Here is a 22,499-nt window from a genome sequence, read left to right as displayed (position 1 = left end):
GATTTTAAAAAACACAGGACACTGTCTCAGGCCTTATTTTTTGCTTATATATTGACGTCTATATATAGAAATTGATAAAGTAGATATATTAATAAACTAATATGTCAATGTAATGCAAGAGCTTAAAATAGAAGAGGCCAAACAAAAATTAAATTGCAACGTAACACAAGGAATAATTGTTTGCTGTTACACTATCAATGCGGAAGTAAGATATTAGTGTAAAATTTGCATACGACTAATGGTAACTTAGGCCAGAGATAGATGTGTTGCTAGACGTCTCAGATTAGGTCCTGTCACATGCAATGATGGTAATGAACTTGAATAGTAATTTAGGGAAATTCAATTGGTGAAGAACAAAGTATAATTTGAAAATCAGTAATAAGAATGGAGGCTTCATGTCTAACAAAATATATAATTGTCTGTATACCAGTGGCGAGCCTTGACTTTTATACCTAGGCCCTCTGACACCCCCCCCCCCCGAAAAAAAAGAAGAGTCATTACGTCACAGCGTATACTTCAGCGGAATATCAAAACAGCGGCCCGGGGTGCAAAACGCATCAATGACAGCGACCCTCTACCACACAAAACAACACCATTTATATAAACACCTATCATGACAGGGCACCCACAGCCAAGTAACAATTACAAATGAATTAAGTCGGCACGGCGGCCCACATTGAAAATGACTTAGGCCTACCTTTGATGATCAAATCACTTAAACACAAAGTCCATCCTCCTGTCCTTTTGGATGAAGCACTTGATGGGGGTGTCGGTACCAGATGTGTTCGGGGTACCAGATGTGTTCGGGGGCCGTCTCTTACCAGTGACGTCACGCATTGTACGCATTGTGATTGGCTGTACGGTAATTTACCCAGGGGTGATCGGGGGCAAATCACATCTACAGATCATGACGAACCGAATTGAAGTATTCCTATACTCCTAGCCTGTGAAAAACATGTTAAAAAACATGAAAACGGAGCAATGGCTGTACGCCATTGGCTGTACGGCAACTCAAGAGGACCATCATACAGAACATCTACACTTCATTCTTTACTTTGTCCGTTATTATATGTAGAAGATATTACTTTTTTCTCCGTCAAACAGGAAGTTAACCTAAATTACATTTAAGACACTGCAACGAAAAGTAACAAAAACAATGTAAAATCCTTTTCCGTTTCACAGAACACAAATTGGGTTATTTACATAATTATGTTTACACTGTCGATTGTTATTGTTGGGGGACACACAACACATCACATCTACAGATCAAGACGAAGCGAAGGAAAGTACTCCCATACTCCTAGCGTGTGAAAATGTTTGTGAATAACGTGTGCAAAGTTTCCGAAGACGGAGCAGTGGCTGCGATGCTAGCTTTGCGGCTAGCGGTTAGCATTTTCAATGGAAATATACATCGAAACATCATGTTTCAGTAAAAAGAAGGCCCGAATGATCATCTAATCTCTGAGACGATTCCAGGGATACCTGACTTGAGTTTCTAGCACCAGGGAAAGTGGACAAAAGTGCCCCAGATCAGCCTCTTAATTTACCCAGGGCCTAGTACTTGGCTTTGGGCATGAAAATTCAGGAAACTCCCCTGAGTATTTTATTACATATCTCAACTTTGGAGAGGAGTTGGGGGACAAACTTTTTTCCCGCCGGAGAGGACGCTGGCGTTGACTGTTCGCCGCTTCTCCGCCTCTGTTACCCTCCATCACCCTCAGCTAACATTCGTTCTTGCAAAACTTTCGAATTGGACTACTGCCCTGCATTGCACATCTTTACTGCACTGCACATTGTTTTTAATTTTAACTTATTTTAGACTTCTGCCTCCGTTGCCGGCTGCCGTTGCCGGCTGCCCTCACCCATCAAAGTGCCGGGTGGCTATTGCTATCTGCTACATCGCCTACTTGTCTGTCTCCGTCCCACGCAACAATCGTGGACTCTCTCTGGCTCCTGTCTTCATCTCTGGGGTACATCTGTCCCGTCCCGCTGTTCACATCCTCCTGCAATGTCGTGGATCTTCCTCGTCTCCACAACAATCCTCCACCTCTGTGCACCTAGCCCGCTAGCCGCTATCACTGCTAACACACTGCTCCCAGCATTCCCGCCTGTCATCATGCTGACATACTCCATCTCACAGCTTCTGTCATTCACCAACTCCTCCACCCCGTCTTCCATCTCAGTCATCAGACATCTTGGACTCCTTCGTCGACCCCGCTACATTCACCGAAGCACCCGCCGCAGTTTTGTTTACTTTCAGCACGGACAATCCATAGCATCCATCTGCTCTACCCAACGCACTGTCGCACACCTGACGCGCCACCAGAACGCAACTCCTACTGCTCATCTCTCCCCCGCTCACCTACACTCCCAGCTGCATGAAATACCTGGAGCGGATCCCACTCCCCTCCGCCTCCCAACACATATAACAAGCCATTTCTCCCCACCATCAAGCCCCCCTCCTCTGCTCCACTGCCCCCCTTCTCGTGCCCACCCCCACACTGCTAACCTGGCTAACCTCATACCTCTCCAGCCTGCCACCACCCTCCAACTCCCCACTTGACCAATTTTGCCCTCCTCAATATCCGGTCACTTAACAATAAAGCCCACATCCTCCACGAAATAATTCTGGACAAATCCATCGACTTCTTTCTGCTCACTGAAACCTGGCAACAACCCAATGACTTCTTCTCCCTCAACCAAACATCCCCCCCTGGTTTTAATTACATCACTAAACCCCGCCCCTCACGCCGTGGTGGTGGGCTGGCTATCATATACAACCACAACATCCGGACTACAGAACTCACCCTCCCATCAGTACCATCCTTCGAATTCCTCGCCTTCAAAGCCCCTCCCTCACTGACAGTTATCCTCATTTACCGCCCCCCCCCAAACCACACCCCTCCTTCCTCTCTGATCTCACTGAACTCCTCACCATTGCTTCATCCCTCTCCCCACGTCTGTTACTCCTCAGCGACCTCAACATCCACATGGACTCCCCCACCTGCAAACTCGCTTCTGAATTCTCCTCCCTTCTGGACAATTTCTCAATTACCCAATATGTCACCTTCCCCACCCATGATAAAGGACACATCCTTGACCTTGTCTGCTCCACCAACCTCCCAGTACTCGACCTCCACCCCTGCCCCTTTCCCCTCTCTGACCACAAACTCATACAGTTCACCATCGCCTCCCCCGTCCGCCACACCCCCCCATCCAGGAACATCACCTTCCGTAATTTACGCTCTGTCGATCCCCAGCACCTCTCCGACCTGCTATCCTCTACTCTCCCCCTGGACTCGAACCTCAGCTCACCCGATGAACAACTCAACCACCTTAATTCCACCCTACCTCCCTCAACAGCCTGGCCCCCCTCAAAAGGAACAATTTCACTTTTAAAACCTCCTCACCATGGTTCACCCCTGCACTCCGTAAGCTGAAGCAAACCGGCCGCCAGCTTGAACGCCTAAACCAGAAATCATCCCTCACAGTTCACCATGAATCCTACAAACTCCATCTCACTACCTACAGAGACGCCCTCACTGCCGCAAAAACTGCTTACCTCTCCACCATCTTTACCGACCCCTCCCATAACCCCAGGACCCTCTTCTCCACCGTCAACAAGCTCCTCAAACCCCGTGCTGACACCCTCCCTTCCTCCACTTCCACTTTATGCAGTTCATTCCTCCAGTTTTTCTCTGACAAAATCACTGCCATTAATCTCTCCCTATCTGCTGCATCTGACACACATACATCTCCCCCAGCATCCACCGCCACAATTTCTCCCCCCATCTCCCTGGACCTCCCGAGCCCTCCTCCCCACGGCCGCCTCTCCCAGTTCACTCTGGTTACCCCCCCTGAAATACTCAAACTGATCAGCTCCTCCAAACCCACAACCTGCTCCCTTGACCCTCTACCCACCCCTCTACTGAAGTCCTGTCTCCCCGTCCTCTGCCCCTACCTTGTCAACCTTTTCAACTCCTCCCTGTCCCAAGGAACCGTTCCCTCTGCCTTCAAAACTGCTGCTGTCACTCCCATCCTCAAGAAACCCGGTCTGGATCCCTCCTCCCTCAGTAATTACCGTCCCATCTCCAACCTCCCCTTTCTCTCAAAAACAATAGAACGCATTATCTCCAAACAACTCCACCGCCATCTCCAAACCAACCATCTTTTTGAACCCCTTCAGTCTGGTTTTCGTCCCCACCACAGCACAGAAACGGCCCTCATCAAAGTCCTCAATGACCTCCTCACCTCTGCTGACACCGGTTCCCTCAACATCCTCATCCTCCTCGACCTGAGTGCAGCCTTCGATACCGTGAGCCACTCCATCCTGCTTACCCGACTCCAGGACATCGGTATCGAAGGTACTGCACTCAGGTGGCTCCAGTCCTACCTCTCCGACAGATCCCACTTCATCTCCCTCAACAACCACTCCTCTGCCACAGCTTCAGTCACCCAAGGTGTTCCCCAAGGTTCAGTACTCGGCCCCCTCCTCTTCATCATCTACATCCTCCCCCTTGGTCAGATTCTCTGCCAATACAACCTGGACTTTCACTGTTACGCCGACGACACCCAGATTTACCTCAGCACCAAATCCCCCAACAACCCCCCCCCTCACCCACATCGAATCCTGTGTGACTGCAATAAAATCCTGGATGCAACAGCACTTCCTCAAACTCAACAGCAATAAAACTGAACTCCTCCTCATCGGCTCCAAATCCACCCTCAGCAAAACCCCCAACCTGACAGTCACCATTGATGGCACCCCTGTTTCCCCCTCCACCCAGGCACGCAACCTTGGCGTTATATTTGACCCCACCCTCTCCCTCGAGCCCCACATCCGTCAAGTTGTAAAAACCTCATTTTTCCACCTCCGCAATATTGCCAAACTCCGTCCCTCTCCCACCCGCCCGGCAGCTGAGCGACTCATTCACGCCTTCATCTCCTCCCGCCTTGACTACTGCAACTCACTCCTCTACGGCATCAGCTCCACATCCCTCAGTAGACTCCAGCGTGTCCAGAACGCAGCCGCCAGACTCCTCACCCACACCAAATCATGGCATCACATCACCCCGGTCCTCAAAGAACTCCACTGGCTCCCCGTTTCACACCGCATCCACTACAAACTCCTGGTCCTCACTTTCAAAGCCCTCCACCATCTGGCCCCCCCCTACCTCACTGACCTCCTCATCCTCTACCAACCACCCCGGTCCCTCAGATCCACCTCAGCCGGTTTGCTTTCCATCCCAAGGCCAAACTCCGGAGCTTCGGGGACAGAGCCTTCTCTGTGGCAGCCCTGAAGCTCTGGAACTCCCTCCCCCAATACCTCCGTGAGTCTGAGTCCCTCACCCTGTTCCAGTCCCGCCTCAAAACCCACCTCTTCAACTCTGTATCCATAAGCCCCCCCCCCTCTCAATCAACTTCCTCCTGACTGCTTTTCTGTTTTGTTTTGTTTCTTTTTGGCATTGTCTTTGTTTTGTTTGTCTACCCTCCCTCCCAAATGTAAAGCATCTTTGGGTTCAAGAAAAGCGCTATAGAAATACAAAAAAAAAAAAATATATATATAAACGACACATCAAATCACATCTCCACATCAAGCCGAAGCTAATTAGAATATTCTTGACTGCCTAGCCTGCGGGGAAATCGCAAAATCACAATGCGTGACGTCATTACGCCGTACGTCGTGACGTCACTGGTAAGAGACGGACCCCGAACACATCTGGTACCGACAGCGGGGTTGCATTCCAATAGTCAATTTAGCTTAGGAACCTTCCTAACGGAGTGAAATGACCCGGAAGTACGTCACTGGCAGTCATGATAAGTGCCGTTCCAATTCTCCAAATGAAAGGAAAGGAGGTTTCAAACTTCCTTTATAACCTCCTTTAGCTTAGGAACCATTGGACCTCCCTAACCGAAAGGAGAGGAGAAAATGCTGCCCCACAATGCATTGCAGCCGCAGCATTTGCCATCACAACAGTCGGCCGTTCACGGAAACAACCGATTATGACCGAGAAATGATATCATGAAAGTTACGGTGCTTATTAAGCATTTTAAAACGTATGTGGTAAGTTGCCAAAGTGCTTTTTTCTGAACGTTCATCAGTATTATAATCAAAAAGAGAAATATGAACGTTAGTTTTTACTGAAATGATCAAATAAAGTCTACATCTCACAGTCTTTACTGAGCTGTGTGGGGTTTGTTCAACTTTTAAAAATATGTTTGAATGGTGATATACACAGTGATAGATGTTAAGGACTAACGTTTATAATAAATACATTTGTATTGATTTTAAGATATTTTCATACAATCATACGTATTGGGATCATTTGTATTAATGTGGACCGGAGGGAGAGGGTGACGAGCATAAGTTTCACTTTCCTTTTTTATTTAAATTCCAACTTTGGTCATGAAGAACATGTTTCTCTGTTGTCCACGTTCATAAAGCATAAAACAACAGCATCAGAGCACGGTGAAAAATCTCTAGATGAGTTTACAGTAGTCCCTCGTTCTTATTAAACATCCATGTTGTAGTCCGCTGTATAGAAAACTGTAGTTTCCATAGTTTCCCCACAGCAGCAGACGCACATTCATGTGCTGGCGCGTCATAAACACGTCGGATAGTGAAAGTACATTCGGATTCTCTAAAGTACCGCGGTCTCTTCTCCTAAGTCCTTTTGAATTCTCCTATCCACTATCCCTTAACCCCGTGACGTTTCACTCAGAGGTCAAGGAATAGTTGATAGGGTTAGAATTTAGGAGCTGATTTTTGGATTATCGGAACGCAACCCGGGTCATTCAGCTGATCCTTTGCCACTCCAGTTTATCATTGTAACTCAATCTTGAAAATGACTCGGTTAATAATTTTGCAAACGATGTCATCACTATCACTGAAGTGAGCCATCATGAACAAATTTATGCTAATCATAAATCTATCGATTATAAATCTATCGATTAGATTTATGATTCAAAAAGAATAAAAGTAGGGTAGACATGTGGATATTATCCGGCTGAACAAAACGTGCATTTATCTAACAGGTTCGTTTTCCACAGACCTTATTTCCAGCTATCTTCCAAAATCCTATGGAGAAATCCCATTGCTCTTTTGTGGAATCCGAGCGCAGCTTACTTCCGGGTTTTAGGACGCGTCACTGCACCACTTGCTGCATAGACAGCGGGCGGAACTTGTCATTAAGTCCGCGAAAATAAAGCCCGCCCATTTAGAGGGAATATATGATTGGTCAATTGTACTGTCATTTGACATTACTCTCTCGTTGAGATCTATCGATCGATCGATCTCTCTCTCTCTCTCTCTCTCTCCTCTCTCCTCTCTCTCTCTCTCTCTCCTCTCTCTCTCTCTCTCTCTCTCTCTCTCTCGTCTCTCTCATCTCTCTCTCTCTCTCTCTCTCTGTGAATGTAGAGAGGGACCAACAAGCTCTCCCGTCTTCACAGTAACTCGCAGAGACGGCATTTAACCCTTCACATTCTAACAGAAACTGAACAGGCAGATTCGAAGGATTTATTTATTTGGAAATGTTATTTTAAATACAATTAAATCAAGTTATTTTGGTCAAACTAATGAAAAATGTAAGTGGCTCGCCACTGCTGTATACCATAATATTGCTTGTGACCTGTGGAAGAGATCAGTAAATGAGAAATGCAGTATTCCATGTAGTGTTAGGCACATGAAGTCTAACACTATAATGTTGTCATTAAAATAAAGAAAACCTTTGTTCCTGTAGTATGAGATTGTTTAATCTCCAAAGGCTGGGCAGCTCTAGTCTGTTGTGGCACAGGTTGGCTGTGATTGGCTGTCTCACATAATATTAATGAAGGTTTTGAGGAGATGAGGGCTACCACAGAAACAAGCAGTGCAATTTCCAAAGCCACTCCCGTTTGTCTAAATAAGCCCTGTAAAATGCCCTTCCTCAAATTAAATGTCTCTACCATCAGAATAACAAGGCATGGGTAGAAGTTAGGCTTTTACACAGATATCTAGGCATCTATAAATGCAAAATGACTATCACCATCAGCTCTGGAGTCGGTGTGAGGGTAAAGTGATGTTATGAAACCTTGCTTGATTTTAGCTTGTCATGTCATGCTTGTAATCACATACTGTATGTCAGAGGTTAGGGCCTAATTGTTGGACCATGACTCTTCCTGTAAAAAAGTCTACTGTTTTTCTATCCAATAATAAAAGATACATTTAAAAAATGTGGATTATGTAGTTAATGTGATTCAACTACTAACTTTAGTATAAATGGGGAATTTGCAAAGTTGTAAAGCCTTATCGTGTCCTTTTAAACAACACAGGTATAACACTTTGAATCAATAATAGTCTTTTTTTTAAAAATTGCTGACATCTTAGATAGAAAGCAGATTGGGCTGTTATGTTTTCATTTTAGAGCCTTAACACAACCACAAGCGATTAATCTATAGAGCCAAGAGCTTACATTTCCTGATAAATTAACCTTTCCCGCTTGGCTTTTATTCTGTGCTATTTCAATGTGTTCCTGTTTTTGTGTTTCAGACTATTACTGCATGTTTGTGTGCACACTTCCTTAATTGCATTAAGAGGATGACGCACTTTCTTACTCTGTTTAAGCTCACTTTAATTGCCTCTGAATGGTGCGCTAGGGAAGCAGGGACTGACGGCACATTGTGGACATGCAATTAGCTATCTTTCATAAGACGCTCCGGGGAAAAAGACAGAGCTCCAATTCATAAAGGAATTTCACACACAAGGCAACACATGCTATTTTGTGTCACTGCTGTGGTGGCATCTTGATGGAATGGCATTTCATTCATTAAGAATCGGACATTCAGGGAAGGCAAGACAGAAGGATCCAGTCAAAGAGAAAGAAGAGGGACTGGGATAAAAGGGAAAAAATGCACATCGGTAGCAGTCGAACACCAAGATATAGCTGAGGTGCAAATAAAAAATGAGAAGGGTGAGAGCGTTGGTGAGATAGATGTAGAGGTGAGCAAAGAGTGATGGAGGTAGATCGCAGAGGAGACACACAGAGATGTGTGTGCCCCGGTGTATTCTTACTTTACTTCGGAAAGAATGTAATGATGGGAAGGCTCAAGAAACTGCTGGGCCTAAACTGTAGTTTCAAACTACAGGCACATGTTACATATTCAATCCAATCTGACATTAAATGGAATAAGAAGAAGGTGTAAAACGCTTCTAAAGCATAGAAGGAAGAACAACATCATGCTACTAAAAGTGAGAATATTTTAAAAGGCAATATTTTTCTTTTGATTAAACACACTGCTACTGCTTGCATTGTTTTGTATGTGGGCAATGAAATCAAAAGGCCTAGTAGTAAAACCCCATTGTCTTATTCTAAAATAAGATTTTCACATGCCTTTTTCTGATCATTATTATGGGTATGTGGTCCATAAAACCTTTATACTTTATAAATATTAATTTCTTCTTATCATTTTGAAGTTATGTCTGATGTGGATTGACAATAATATTGTAAGTAGCTCTTAAAACATGATATTAGTTTACGATCCTTTATCTAGATTGGGACGGGCTGCACATGCATTTTTCATGTGTATAAATGTATAAGTGTACGGCATTAAGTTAATGACGTCATGCATTAGGTTAATGGCATTGTTGCGACACGTATCAGAAGCTTTTAATACCGTACAAGGCAATAGGTAGCTCAAACAGCACTACTGATGCTTCCTGTCTCCTCCAGCTGCCCCTCCTTCTTCCCCTCACACTAATTTTTCTACGCTTTTTCCCCCTTTTTCATTTTTCTATGCCCCCCGCCACCCCACCCCAGATACCCCTTCCCCCATCTTGGACAATCTCTCTCTGTCTCTTGCTGTCTCTCCCGTTCTTCCTCTCTCTCTCTCTCTCTCTCTCTCTCTCATCCCAACTCCATTCTCCCTATCCCTCCCTCCACTCTTCTTCATTTAATAGTGGACCTCAGAGTGGTTGCCATGTCGACCAGCCGGCATATTACTATGGCAACCAGTCTGAGCGAGACGAGGCTGCTGATTAGGGAGAGATGTCTAGTGTAGCCTGGCCAGCGGAGGGTGGAGAGGAAAAGGGGGAAATGGTGTTGGGGTGCTAGAGGGGGGTTGTATATTATAGGTCTGAGCATTTTGTGTCTGCGCGTGTGTGTGTCTGTGTGTGTGTGTGTGTGTGTATATGTGTGTGTGTGTGTGTGTGTGTGTGTGTGTGTGTGTGTGTGTGTGTGTGTGTGTGTGTGTGTGTGTGTGTGTGTGTGTGTGTGTGTGTGTGTGTGTGTGTGTGTGTGTGTGTGTGTGTGTGCGTGCGTGGGTGTCTGTGTGTGCGTGTGCATGCTAGTAATTGTATGTATGTATATGCATAATTTTATGTATGTATATATATGCATCTAAAAAATATATTTTAGAGCCTGGTCAGTTCTGTAATTATAAGCCATTACCATGGTTCATACCGCAATGACTGATAATATTTAACTTTCATTATATCAAATAAGAATTTCTTAATCTGCTGTGCTAACTTTTTCACATTTATTTTGTGTACAGTGTTAGATATTCCTAACACCATTGGAAAAAGTAGGTTAAAGATAATAATAGTATTGACTTCCATATATTAAGCTGAAGCCTCCTCACCGTTTTCCTCAAGGCTCACAGTGCTGAGCTACTTTGGTTTGGTGGTATAGTTTAGGCCAACTAGAACCAAGCTGAAAATGGTGCTCTTACTGTATTGTGGGAGAATCCTATCCAGTGTTATGACACGTGATGGACGGAGCAGGCAGAGCTTTTAAAAAAGCTGCACCCTCTACAAGAACACTAATGAACACTGTAGAGGATGCCTCAGACCTCCCATATCCATCAGAGAAACTAATTACAAGATCCAATTAAAGAGAGAGAGGAGGAAGAAGGGGAAAGAGAGAGAGAGTATATGGGGAGGGGGTAGGTCTCCCTTTACCGTTGACCTAGCCAAGCCACCGGCTCATTCAAGACAGTAATTATAGCTTATTTATTATTCATCCTTGAGCTAAATAAGAGCGTGACATTTCAATAACAATAATAGGGGCAGAAAAAAGGCAGCACAAACTACAGACGTACTAATTGCAGTGCTCAGAGATTAAACGACTGGAAAAATGTTGTTATTTACTTATTCATAACATCTAGAGCAGTCAAATAAGCATAGCAATGCACTTCACTGAAAATTAGTCCAGGGCTCTCTCTCTTTGGTGGACATAATCCTCAGCAAAACCAGAATGCCATTATTCCCTTAACAAGTGTTTTTGGGGTCTGTATATTTGAGCAAGGACTTAATGACTTTCTCTTGCTGTTTTATTGTGACCATGTCTCATTAGAATGAACGTTGCAATGTGTTGTGTGGTTTTAAACATATTCTAAAATATTTTAGTACACTATACTCAATTAGTAATTTATAGAGATGCTAGTTCACAAAACATGCTGAAGATTGAATGTGTTTCTCAGTGTTGTAACTTTAAGTTTATCCAGCTTACGTAAGGCATTCACCCCTCATCCTCTCATCGTCCTCTTCCTTCCATACACCCATTTTCCCACCTCTCCTTCCCCTAAGCTGAACTCTAAGGCACCTCATTAAGACTACCAGCTTTTGGCCTCATTGGCTATGGCAGAGGTGAGGAATATCACATAATCATGAAGTGGAGATGGCATTACACTCATCACAAATTATAGATGAGTTTTTCTGTGTGGCGGCAGGCCTGGCAGACTAGTGCTTAACTTAAGTGACCATTACAAGGGTCTGCATTCCCCTCTCCTCCCCTCTGAAACAGTCCCCATTCCTCCAATTGGAAGAAACATTTGTGAGAGTGTCTCTACTTACATGGGATATTTTCGGGTTATATCACACATTGCTGAACATTTTTCCCTTTATTTGCTTGTGGAAACTGCCCCTTCCTGCTTTACCACACACAGGTTTATCTAGTTCTAAAAGACGCCGTTGCTGTACTGAATTACTACTAAGACGTATTTGTTTTCTCTAAATCAGATCATACGTGGGGCACTTTCTGCTTATTTAACATGGATAGTGGTATTCTAATATGCAGTCTAGTGAGCATTGGTCAGGCCCGAGCCAGATAAAGTCCGTAAACAAAACCAATGACAGTAGTAATTGATGCATTGTTGAATACCTATTTGCCTTTGAATGTTTTTGATCAAACAGAGACACCTTTGTTGTCTTCTGTCATTTACCTGCCAGACACTAAGAATAACTGTTTTTGATCATGCAATTCATATGTTGGGCTTCATGACTCTTCCATTATGGCACTAAGCTAAGGGAAAAATAGAAAAAAATTGAAGAGAAACATCAATCTGTGATTTTCCTTTGATTGTATCTATTTGCATTCATATGTTCTTTCAAGCCACTCAAGAAGTCCTTTACCTCCAGCACTAACCGAATAATGTATAATAGTACAACCCAACATAAGCCTGTGTCCCATTGCCATAGGGCAACATTACATTGTTGTGTACCTTGCTTCCTTTCCCTCTTAATGCCTTTGTCCTTGAATCTCAAAGGAGCCTTGTTAATATACTTTTGATTAAGTAAATCAAGCAGCTGCCAACAGTAAATGAATAGTCAATATTTGAAAATATGGTAAAAGCATGTTAAGAGACAAGTGTATGTACAAATGGGTGTTTTTATTCCTAAAATATATAAGCTTTTGAAATATATAAGGTTTGTTTCCTTATTTACATAAGTGCAGTTGTACACGTGCTTGGAGATACACAATGACAGACAGAAACATTGACCTTGCAGAATTGAAAGAAGGGAATAGCAACCTAGTGACCAATGGAGGGAGGGAGGGGGATTGGTCATCACAAGGCTGAATATCTTATTCTCTCCCTTTCCTTCTGATTTTCCTCCTCTTCCATTTCTAACAGTGCAGACGCATCTTACCCTGCCTATATCTGAATACAAAAAGGAGGGGGAGGTTATACCACTTATCAGCTGATGCGGCACATGTCCTCAGACAGAACCATTGCTTTTATTGATTGATTCATTTGCGGTTTTCCCATACGGTTACATGCTTGTAGTTTTTGTCAGGGGGGGCCGAGCTTATTTACAGAGTTATGGAATTTGGTGAGGGGCTTAGTAGGACTATCATGGTTGTGACAGTGTTACAGCAATTGAAAAGTTCAGAATAGCCAAGTACAACGTTTTATATATTTTCTATTCTGTGTCTAAATTCTATGAACAGAACAAAAACAAAGTAAGTTAGGCACATGCATGATAGATACATTTTACAGTACCATAAACCTTCTTTTTACCTCAAATGGTGCAAATGGTGTTGAAACTGTCCACATGACTGCACACAACACACCATTCTTACAGGAAGTGATACACAGGCAAACACATTGCCCTATTGCTCTATCACCGCACTCATACAAACACATATACACTGACCAGATCACACCCCCTCGGGGCTGTGGGGTAGTGCTTGAGCGATGTCTCCCCAGGGGGCTGATATTTTATAGTTTGTGTCCATCAGTGCCGTAGCCCGGGGCGCCAGGGTTGACAGTAAGTGCTCTCAACACCGGTGACACTGATTCATCTGAGCTATGACACAGATGAGAGAGAAGGGGGAGGAGGGACAACCAGAAAATAAGCATAAAACACCTAGAGACCACGCTATTTAGTTTGTGTTGCCAGATCCTTATGTTCTGTGTTTATATGTGTACAATGCGTATACTGTATAGCTTCCAGCATCGTAAACACCATATTGTCTTCTCTTGAGTGGTAGTTGTTGTTCAGAGATGTCCACTACAATACACAGGGCTGTGCTATGATACGGTGGTCTAATATGGGCTGGACTGGGCTAGACCGGAGAGATTGGCTTGAGGAAAGGACTCCAAACTAACATGGCATTTCAATTTCTCAATCCCCCTCATGGCTGTGCTGTGCACTGCTGCACCTCTTCTACATATATATAGGGAGGACGCCTCTGAACCCCAGCCTTCTGGATGCGCATACTAAGCAATCAATGTGTCACCTCTCTCTGACAATCCTATTTTTTTCATATGGGGGCCATGCTCATTTTTTCTTGTCAGCAGAAGGTAATTTGCTGTATTGTGATTCAGTCCTAAAACTTGGTGATGTGGTGTCTCATAAGTCCATACTTCCCCTCTGTCCCCCCGGACTCCCTCACAGCCCCCCTGCATCACCCACAATATGGAAAACCCAAAGGAAACACCCCCAACCCCCATCTCAACTGCACCCCCTTACCCATGTCCCTTCTTTCCACACCAAGCCCAACATGGTTGTATCTGAGGCGGGCTGCTAAATTAGATAAGCGGGGCTGTGGCGCAGCGCCCCTGATTAATAAAAGATGCAGTGCTCCCGGGGGACGGCCCCTCTGAGGGCCGAGCAGAACCAACCCACAGACAATGGAGTTTGCTGGCACACAATGAACAGGAAATGGAGAGAATGAACCAATCATGGAAATATAACATTTAAAGCAGAACTATCCTGTGACCCTCTGTAACATTATGCATGCATCATAATAGACAATAACTCTTGTTGGAGGTGAAAAAAGAACACGTTATTTATATATTCATTTATTTAGGAAGCATATCCTGATTTTGACATATGTTGGATAGTACTGCTGATTTCCTGCTGTTCTATGATATTTGCAAGTCTTTCTACGGAACTACTGCAAATGCATGGTGAGTTTTATTCTTGCCCTTACAGTGGATGTTTAGCATCATTTATTACTATTCAGGGTGGCTTAAACTACCAAAATAGGAGAGAATCATATATACATATATAAATCGTGTATTATTTGTCTTTGGTTTACAATCATATATTAATTTGTTTACAGTTTACTAAGAAGGCAGTGCAGTATTTTATGAATACCTTTGTTTCTCAAGTCTCATTGAACAGCATGTTGATTTAGAAATGAGTCTCTTCAATGCAACAGTTTAATGTGGATTTAAGATAAACAACAACGCTCCAAGGTTATTCCTTTATGTACCTTAGTCAGATTAGATTTATTTCCTGAACATTTTAATAAACCTTTGGTCATTTACTTATTTGAACAGTAGATATAACATGTTTTGTAGCTTGTGTTTACATTTAATACATTTATATTCAACCTGTAAGTCAATTATTTAATAATAATGGAACGGGGTAGGCTCAAAGACAAAATGTCAAGCGCTGAAAGCTAAAAGCTTGTGCTTTTTACTGATGATACTTTATCTAGTAGAGGTATAAAACTACAGCTGAGGATGATGTAGTGAACATAGTTTTGCAATGATTCAATGCTATTGTCTTTACATATACACAAATAAATAAAAGTAAAGCTTCTTTTGTTTTAGCTTTTGAATGTATCCATACAAAACTTAGTTTTAACTTAGCATATGAAATAGATAAAATAATTTCTTAAACATAAAAATAATCACAATGTATATCATTTTATGTGTGTGTGTGTGTGTGTGTGTGTGTGTGTGTGTGTGTGTGTGTGTGTGTGTGTGTGTACTGTACATACTGCATGCCTACCTCTGTAAGAGAGTGTGCAAAAAGACTAGCAGGTGCTCAGCTAGTTTTCACACCCACAGCATCACATTGTCATGTCATATCAGTCCTACATCAACTCTATTCACATTCGTCCCCTAATGGCCTTGTTACCAGGAGGATATTTTCCCTCTCACGTTTATAAGACAGTTGTGGTCCGGTTGCCTATGGAGACCACTCAAATTGAGGCTATATAATAATCTGGTTTTCCTCTTTACATTTGTGCTCTAAATAGTGCATTAAAGCGTATTTAGTACTCACATGATAAAACCAAAGCATTCTCTGAAACCTGCTGGCCCAACACCAACATGCAGGTTTACTAGGCGAACGCAGAACTACATCAGCCCTGAACAGTCGACATGAACATTGCCTCATATGTGCGCATATGTGCACTCATGCAGCCACACATGTAGCAAACATGATTCTGCTCTGCTCCGTGTTAGTGCTGTGTGCTTGCTGCATGGATCATGAACACAAGAGCATTTATCTTTAAATAACCTCCACCCCCTGTCGCATCTGAACAATAGGGAGACGCTTCTAATTTTCTGAAAGATAATGGTAGTCATATTTTGATGAAAAAGGTCAAGGGTTGGCTTGTGAGGTTTTGATTGGCTCGGAGCATCACGCTGCCCCTGGAGATAAAATGGAAAGCGATATTTCATTTATAGCACCACCCTTTCAGACTGCATAGCAATTTTAGGTGATAGTTTCATGAGGAGGCCCAGTTCTGCAATGATTAGACCGCATCTACCAAACACTCTAATGTTTCATCAGCAGGTTCTTTTTAGCTGTTTCTTTATGATCAAAGGCATGTGCTATATAGTTTTCCACATGATTTAATATGTAGTTTTCAAATGTTCTCCCACCCCCTCCAACCAGCTAAGATTGATGGTTTTTGATTATGAATATGTATAAGATGTGCATATGCAGTTGAACCTGCCTTTGACCTCCATCTGCTCACATATATGAACATAAGCTACAACAACATTCTGCACATTAGTGTTTTAAAAATGGGAAAATATAATTTGTTATCCACATAATAAAGCAATATTTACTCTCAATTCCTATTTCTATCAAAAAACTGTCAAGCTTTGTGCTTTGTGCTTCAACGGGGAAGTGCAGGGATTTGTTTTGTTTTCCTGTGGTTCATTTTATGTAATATTTAATTCATGCTTTGATCACAATTGTTAGAAAATCACCTCTCACTCTTACGTGGACATATTGAGGACCAAACTATAGCTGACACATGTTAGATCGACCATAGAGCCTGTGTGCACACGGCCCTGAGGATGCATATAATAATATAACCACAGCAATCCACATTGCTGAAACAATTACCTACCAACAAATGATAAATCAATGAATTTCTGCTCACACAACTTCTCTCTCAATAGATGCCCCTGACACAATTGTGACATCATTTGCACATTCCTAGTGTTTGTTTCATTATATTCCCTTTAAGCATGAACCAATAACACCAGTGAAACTTGCATTTGCCGGACATTTTGTGTTGTTGTTGTTGTTGTACCTTATTTGGGATCTTTTGCACAATCTCTTTGGCCTGGTTTCTACCTTGTGTTTTTTACGATTTTTTTATTCCAGCCTTAGGGCCAAATGCACCACTAATTATTCAGTGACCCAAACTGCATCTCCCAAAGAGCAGTGCAGCCAGTAGGCGTGGCCTGAGCGTGTTGAGGAAGCTGCCCTTTAAGGTCATTACAATGGTCATGTGATCGGCCAACGGAGCCCCCTGGGCCATATGACAAACCGAGCTGCCAGACCGAGGTGTGTGTCAGGGGTGTTTTTCCACAAAGCATTCTATAAAAGTGTAACTGGGCTGTATTTGCCCTTTCCTCCTGCTATGCGTTCAGCCAACAGGCCCCTGAAGATCTCTTAAAAAGTGCTGATCCACAGAGCTTGGAATGGTGCTCTTGTAATCCTTCTAGCTCTGCTTCACCAACCCCCTCGATCCCCACCCTCTGTACCTCCTGCCTCCTCTCACATTCCCTCACTGTCTCCTGCTGATGCATTGCACTGATGTGAGCGACAAGGTGATGGGATGAAGGGGCTTGTTTGGGCCCCAAGCTAATTACCACACATTAGAGCATGACTAAATAAATCTTAAGTGCTGCTAATTGCTTGGCAGTGAAAACAATAACTGTGGTACTTGCCCAGAGGCTCTTGGGGTGGTGAGGGGCTGAGGCACTGGGGACTAGGGGCCCTGGCCCTGGGCCAGCAGAAGACACCAGCACCATCAGTCAACTCCTTCACCCCCTCTGTCTTCATGTTAAAGTCACACACCAATTGGCAATGTCACTACATGCACCATATGCCCCCCCACCCACCAAATCCACCAACCAGTCCCTGAAACAGCTCTCACCAGCGAAGAATAAGCCATACATAACAGGCACAGACAAGCCGAGTCTGTCTGCAAAGCCATCATACATCACTGCATTAATAAACATGAATTAGTAATGGCACAATTAAATGGGGTTGTTCTGACATTTACTGGTACAATAATGGTGTTCTTCTCTTTACAACCCCCTTTGGCCTGCACTGGAGCGCCATCAGTTCTCAGACCTTTAGATGTGAGGGCTGGAAGGGATAGAGATGTCACACTCAGTATATCTCACAATAAGAAAAAAGATAAAAACATCCTAGGGAGGATTATTTGCTTTTGTTTCATGTGTATGTAAATAGAAGAGCCCCTGTATTTTAATATATATAATAGCCTTTATTACTGGATTTACTCTGATGTAGGTATGTAAATGTGATTATATCTAATGTGTGTGTTTCCCTCTCAGGTTGCATTCTGTTGTGTGTGTGAAGAAGGCGTTTGATCAGCCTGTGCTGCCTACCAGATCAACTGGCCGTGACCCAAAGGTATGTTCAACTCAGCCAAGCTGCCCTACCACACTGAATGGAGCATCACAAAGCCTTTCTCTCTGCCACAACGCTCACCAAATATGAGTGCCACAAACAACAACAGCATTTACACTACTTCTTCATTCCACGTTGGCAAATTTGGATTCAATCCTACACAAAGACACATGATGGTGTGCAATGGAGTCACTGCACACCATCATATTCTGTCTATGAAGAAAACAATATTAAGATGTAAAATTAGCCATCATAATCATAGGCAATTTGTTAAGACCCGCCATGATGCAATGTCAATGATACAATCAATGCCAATGGATGCTTTAACACAATATGATTTATAATCAGAATAGGGTTTATTGGTGCTTGTCAGATAATATTCACACTATGATATTTTGGATAAATATGAATAGCTGAGTGGGTAAAGGAAAACAATACTGCTAGAACACTCAGTCATTTCCAAACATTAAATCACTCTACTGTTTTGCTGCCTTTTAAACCAGGAAAAGACTGCTATGTTATTATTTCAATAACCAAAATCTAAGACCATATCTGTTTCTTATCTATATAACCATATTATATCATTATATTGCCTAACCCCTTGATCAGAGGAATACAATTCCTTTCAAAACTCGAATGTCATAGAAATGTTGTTTACAAAAATTTACCTGAAAACATTTATTTAATTTACAATGAAAACTGATCAAAGCTCTTATAACATCTTTTGTTTGCCTTTCTTCTTTTTTCTTTTCCATTTTTAATTAATTATTGTAAGTGGAATTTTCTTTTCCCAAATACTGACATGGGTGAATAGTGATGTGATCTCAGTGTCATGTTTATCCTCTGCCACTCTCTGATCCTTCTTTCCTCTCCTGAACCAGTGGCTCCTCATTTGCTCTGTCACTCTTCTGCAGTGTTTCACTGCTTTCCCAGGGGACTCACGTGCTTTTGTTAGCTTTTCTGTGAACACACCAGCCTAATTGGTTGATTAGTTCAGGTTGACAGCCCTGCTAATTGAATAGTAATTCAGATTTGATGTGTCTAATGAAGATCTTAATTTATGGTTTGGCATTCATCCAAGGGTTTGTTTTTGAGAGTAGAAATCAAACGAAAAGAATGAAAGGAAACACGGAAGCGATTTAGTGTCTCATTTCTGCTTTGATAGCACATTAATTAAAGCTTTGTGTAAGGTGATCACACTCAAGAGTGTTTAACTCTCTGAAATGAACACAGTAAAGATAATAGTAAGGCTCTAATATGTGTGAAAAACATTGAGCATTTTATTCTTAGTGTAAAACTGCAGCCTTTTGGTAATCTTTCCCAATGGGCAACAATAAAAGGGCTATTTCTCTATACCTAATTGTTATGAACACCTATACTGATTATAAATAAATATACAAAACGGAAGTTATTATAAAAAAAATACTTTCTTCTGAGCATGGCTGAAACGTTCGGCTGCCTTATTCAGCTTGTACAGATTGTAACATTGTTAGCCATTGACTTGATTTGACAAGATGTTATCATTATTAATTTATAGCACAATCTTATTCAAGGGTAAAGCCCAATGTATAAGCATTATTTGCACTGCCATTGTTTTATTTTTCTTTCGAAAAGATTGACATGTTCTTCTTTTATAGTTGATATTGATCTTCAGCTAACTGCGTGCTGCAAACTCCATCTGCATACTTTGAGTACAAATAATCATGTTTAATGATTGGTGTTTGCTTAATAACATGAATATCACATATTGTAGGTACATTTGTTTCCTAAGTCTGGATCAGATGTCAGACCTGTGACCATTTGCTTTTCTCAAGTTTGCCCCTGTCCATAGACCTTTATTCATCCTGAAAAATAGACTTCTGCAACTGATAAACTCAACAAGCTGGCATGCCGGTCAACGATAAATTAGAAATATCAATGCTGATGCTGTAGAAGCAAGGTTTATATTTGAAAAGCAATGAAATTGGTTTTGCAGTATTGAGTGTGGAACATATACAGATAATTAATCAGTAGTCATCAAATCTAGTCATCTTTGGGTGTTTTTGTTCCAAAAATGAACGTTCATTGAAGTCTATTAGCGACCATCTTGTATCATTTCCTGTCATTCATTTCTTGTATACCAATGTCACAACAGTAGACCAGTAACACACACATTGCATTCTTATTGTATCAGTATGCAGTGTGTAGCTGGCATGCATATGTCCTGCCACACATAGCCATGTGCATTGTGTACCACACAATTATGTTTAGTTTTTTAGCAGTTTATTTAACAGAAGTGTATGGAGGTGCATCTTGTCCTTGGTACAGCATGTTCATTCTTTTAATTCAACTGCAGGAATTAACCGGTAGATAGGTCCTATTCTCAGAATCTTCCCATAACAAGGCTCCAGTGGAACGTGTGTTTATGAGCATCAAGGTATTCCCAAGGAATCTATCTCCCCTCAAATCCACAATTATGCACAAGAAAGTCTCATTTCAAATCAATCAATGGAAACTTGATTTCCCTTTATCATTGGGGGGAAGATCCCTGAAGCCTTTTGACTCCACCTCCAGTGCACACAGCTTGAGGCCTTGAATCGAACATTCATTGCTGTTGTTGAGTGGTCCAGTCAGTCTTCTGTAAAGGAAAATTCCAACAAGATTCACAATATATAAAAAATGTAATCCGATCCATCGAAGTGTTAAATAAAATCCAAAAGCTAGTTTCATCCATCCCAGTTCAAACAGCAACAATCTGCTACTCCCTCAGTAACAATACCATTTTGCAGCCATTTTCATTTTTAAGCATGAAGTCAGTGGCTTATACATCCAACTTTGCCTTGATCAGAAATGTTATTGTTTCTCCCTCCATGGATCTTTGTATCCAGGATGCAGTCTTTTTCTTTTTCAGGAATTTCCAGTTATGAGCGCAGGATGTGCTGGGCCTTCTCTGTCCCATGTTGTCTCCAAGGCAAACTGCACATCTTTGAAGCTCCAGCTTTTTCTGTTTTGATGAAGTTTTTTTCTATACAACACAAATAAAGAAGGATTTTTTCATCAGAATGACCCACCATCTGCATCCCCCACCTCCCTTCACCTTTCCTTTGAATCTCATGCAATCATGCACACGTATGCACATGCAACAATGTACCTGACAGTGCTACATAACAGGCCAAACTAGTGCAGGCAGTAGCAACTTTAAGTGTGGGAATCACCCCCCTTTCTGCACACATATACAATTATTTGCACTGTTTCTCTATCTGTCACTTACCCGCATACTTAAAGCAGTAGTCATTAGTCGCCCTCACCCTCCCGTCTTAATGAGAAAGCAATTACCATAGGTTTCTCCCCAATTCCAGTGGCTTGGCAGTGTTGTCCGGAACCTGCCTCCCCACCTGCCTTCAGCTCTGCGTATGCTTCTTTCTCGATTCACTTCTCTTCCCTTGTACCTCTTCTCCCTTTCACTGTGGCTGCAGACTCTCTCTCTTTCTCCATCCTCTCTGCAGCCTCTCTCTTTTGCTCCTCCCATCTCTGAGCTCTAGGCTGCTCTGGGTTTTAGACGGATCACTCTCACAATGGTTTATCAATACAGGTATTGATCCACTGGCAAAATGTTTATAAAATCATTCTGGGCAGCTGCAGTGCAGTGCGGAGGGGAGGCGGGGCGACGAGAGGGCCAGCATGCCATGCCATTCGCCTACGAGAGAGCCAGCTCGAACTTGATTGGCCGTCTGTCTACCCGCCTTGCCAGGAAGAGGGCTGGCATCTGCTTTTCTTTGTCATTGTTGCTTGGTTTACCACAGCCCTCCCTGGCTCACACCGCTAAACTTTTCAGACCACCAAAGCAGAGTGCAGCAGTTAACCTTCTCGCTGCTCGATGTTGACTGCTTGCCAAGCAGTGTCACCCACTCCCTCTCCTTTTTGTCAGCCAAGAAATGTATTTGCATAAATTAACAAGCTGCAGGCAATCCAAGTCTAATGATATAATGTCATTTATTTTCCCCTTTTCCCCCTATCTTTAACAAAAACAGTCTTTCTCTATTAATGCCGCCCTGGTGCTTGCCTGGCACATGTCCACATATGCACTTTAGGGAATGTGTCACCTTATAAACCTTGCCCCTGTTTC

Source organism: Gymnodraco acuticeps, unplaced genomic scaffold, assembly GCF_902827175.1.
Source record: "Gymnodraco acuticeps unplaced genomic scaffold, fGymAcu1.1, whole genome shotgun sequence".
Lineage (NCBI taxonomy): Eukaryota > Metazoa > Chordata > Actinopteri > Perciformes > Bathydraconidae > Gymnodraco > Gymnodraco acuticeps.
The sequence above is the reverse complement of the archived record's forward strand: the minus strand, read 5'-3'. Positions refer to the sequence as shown.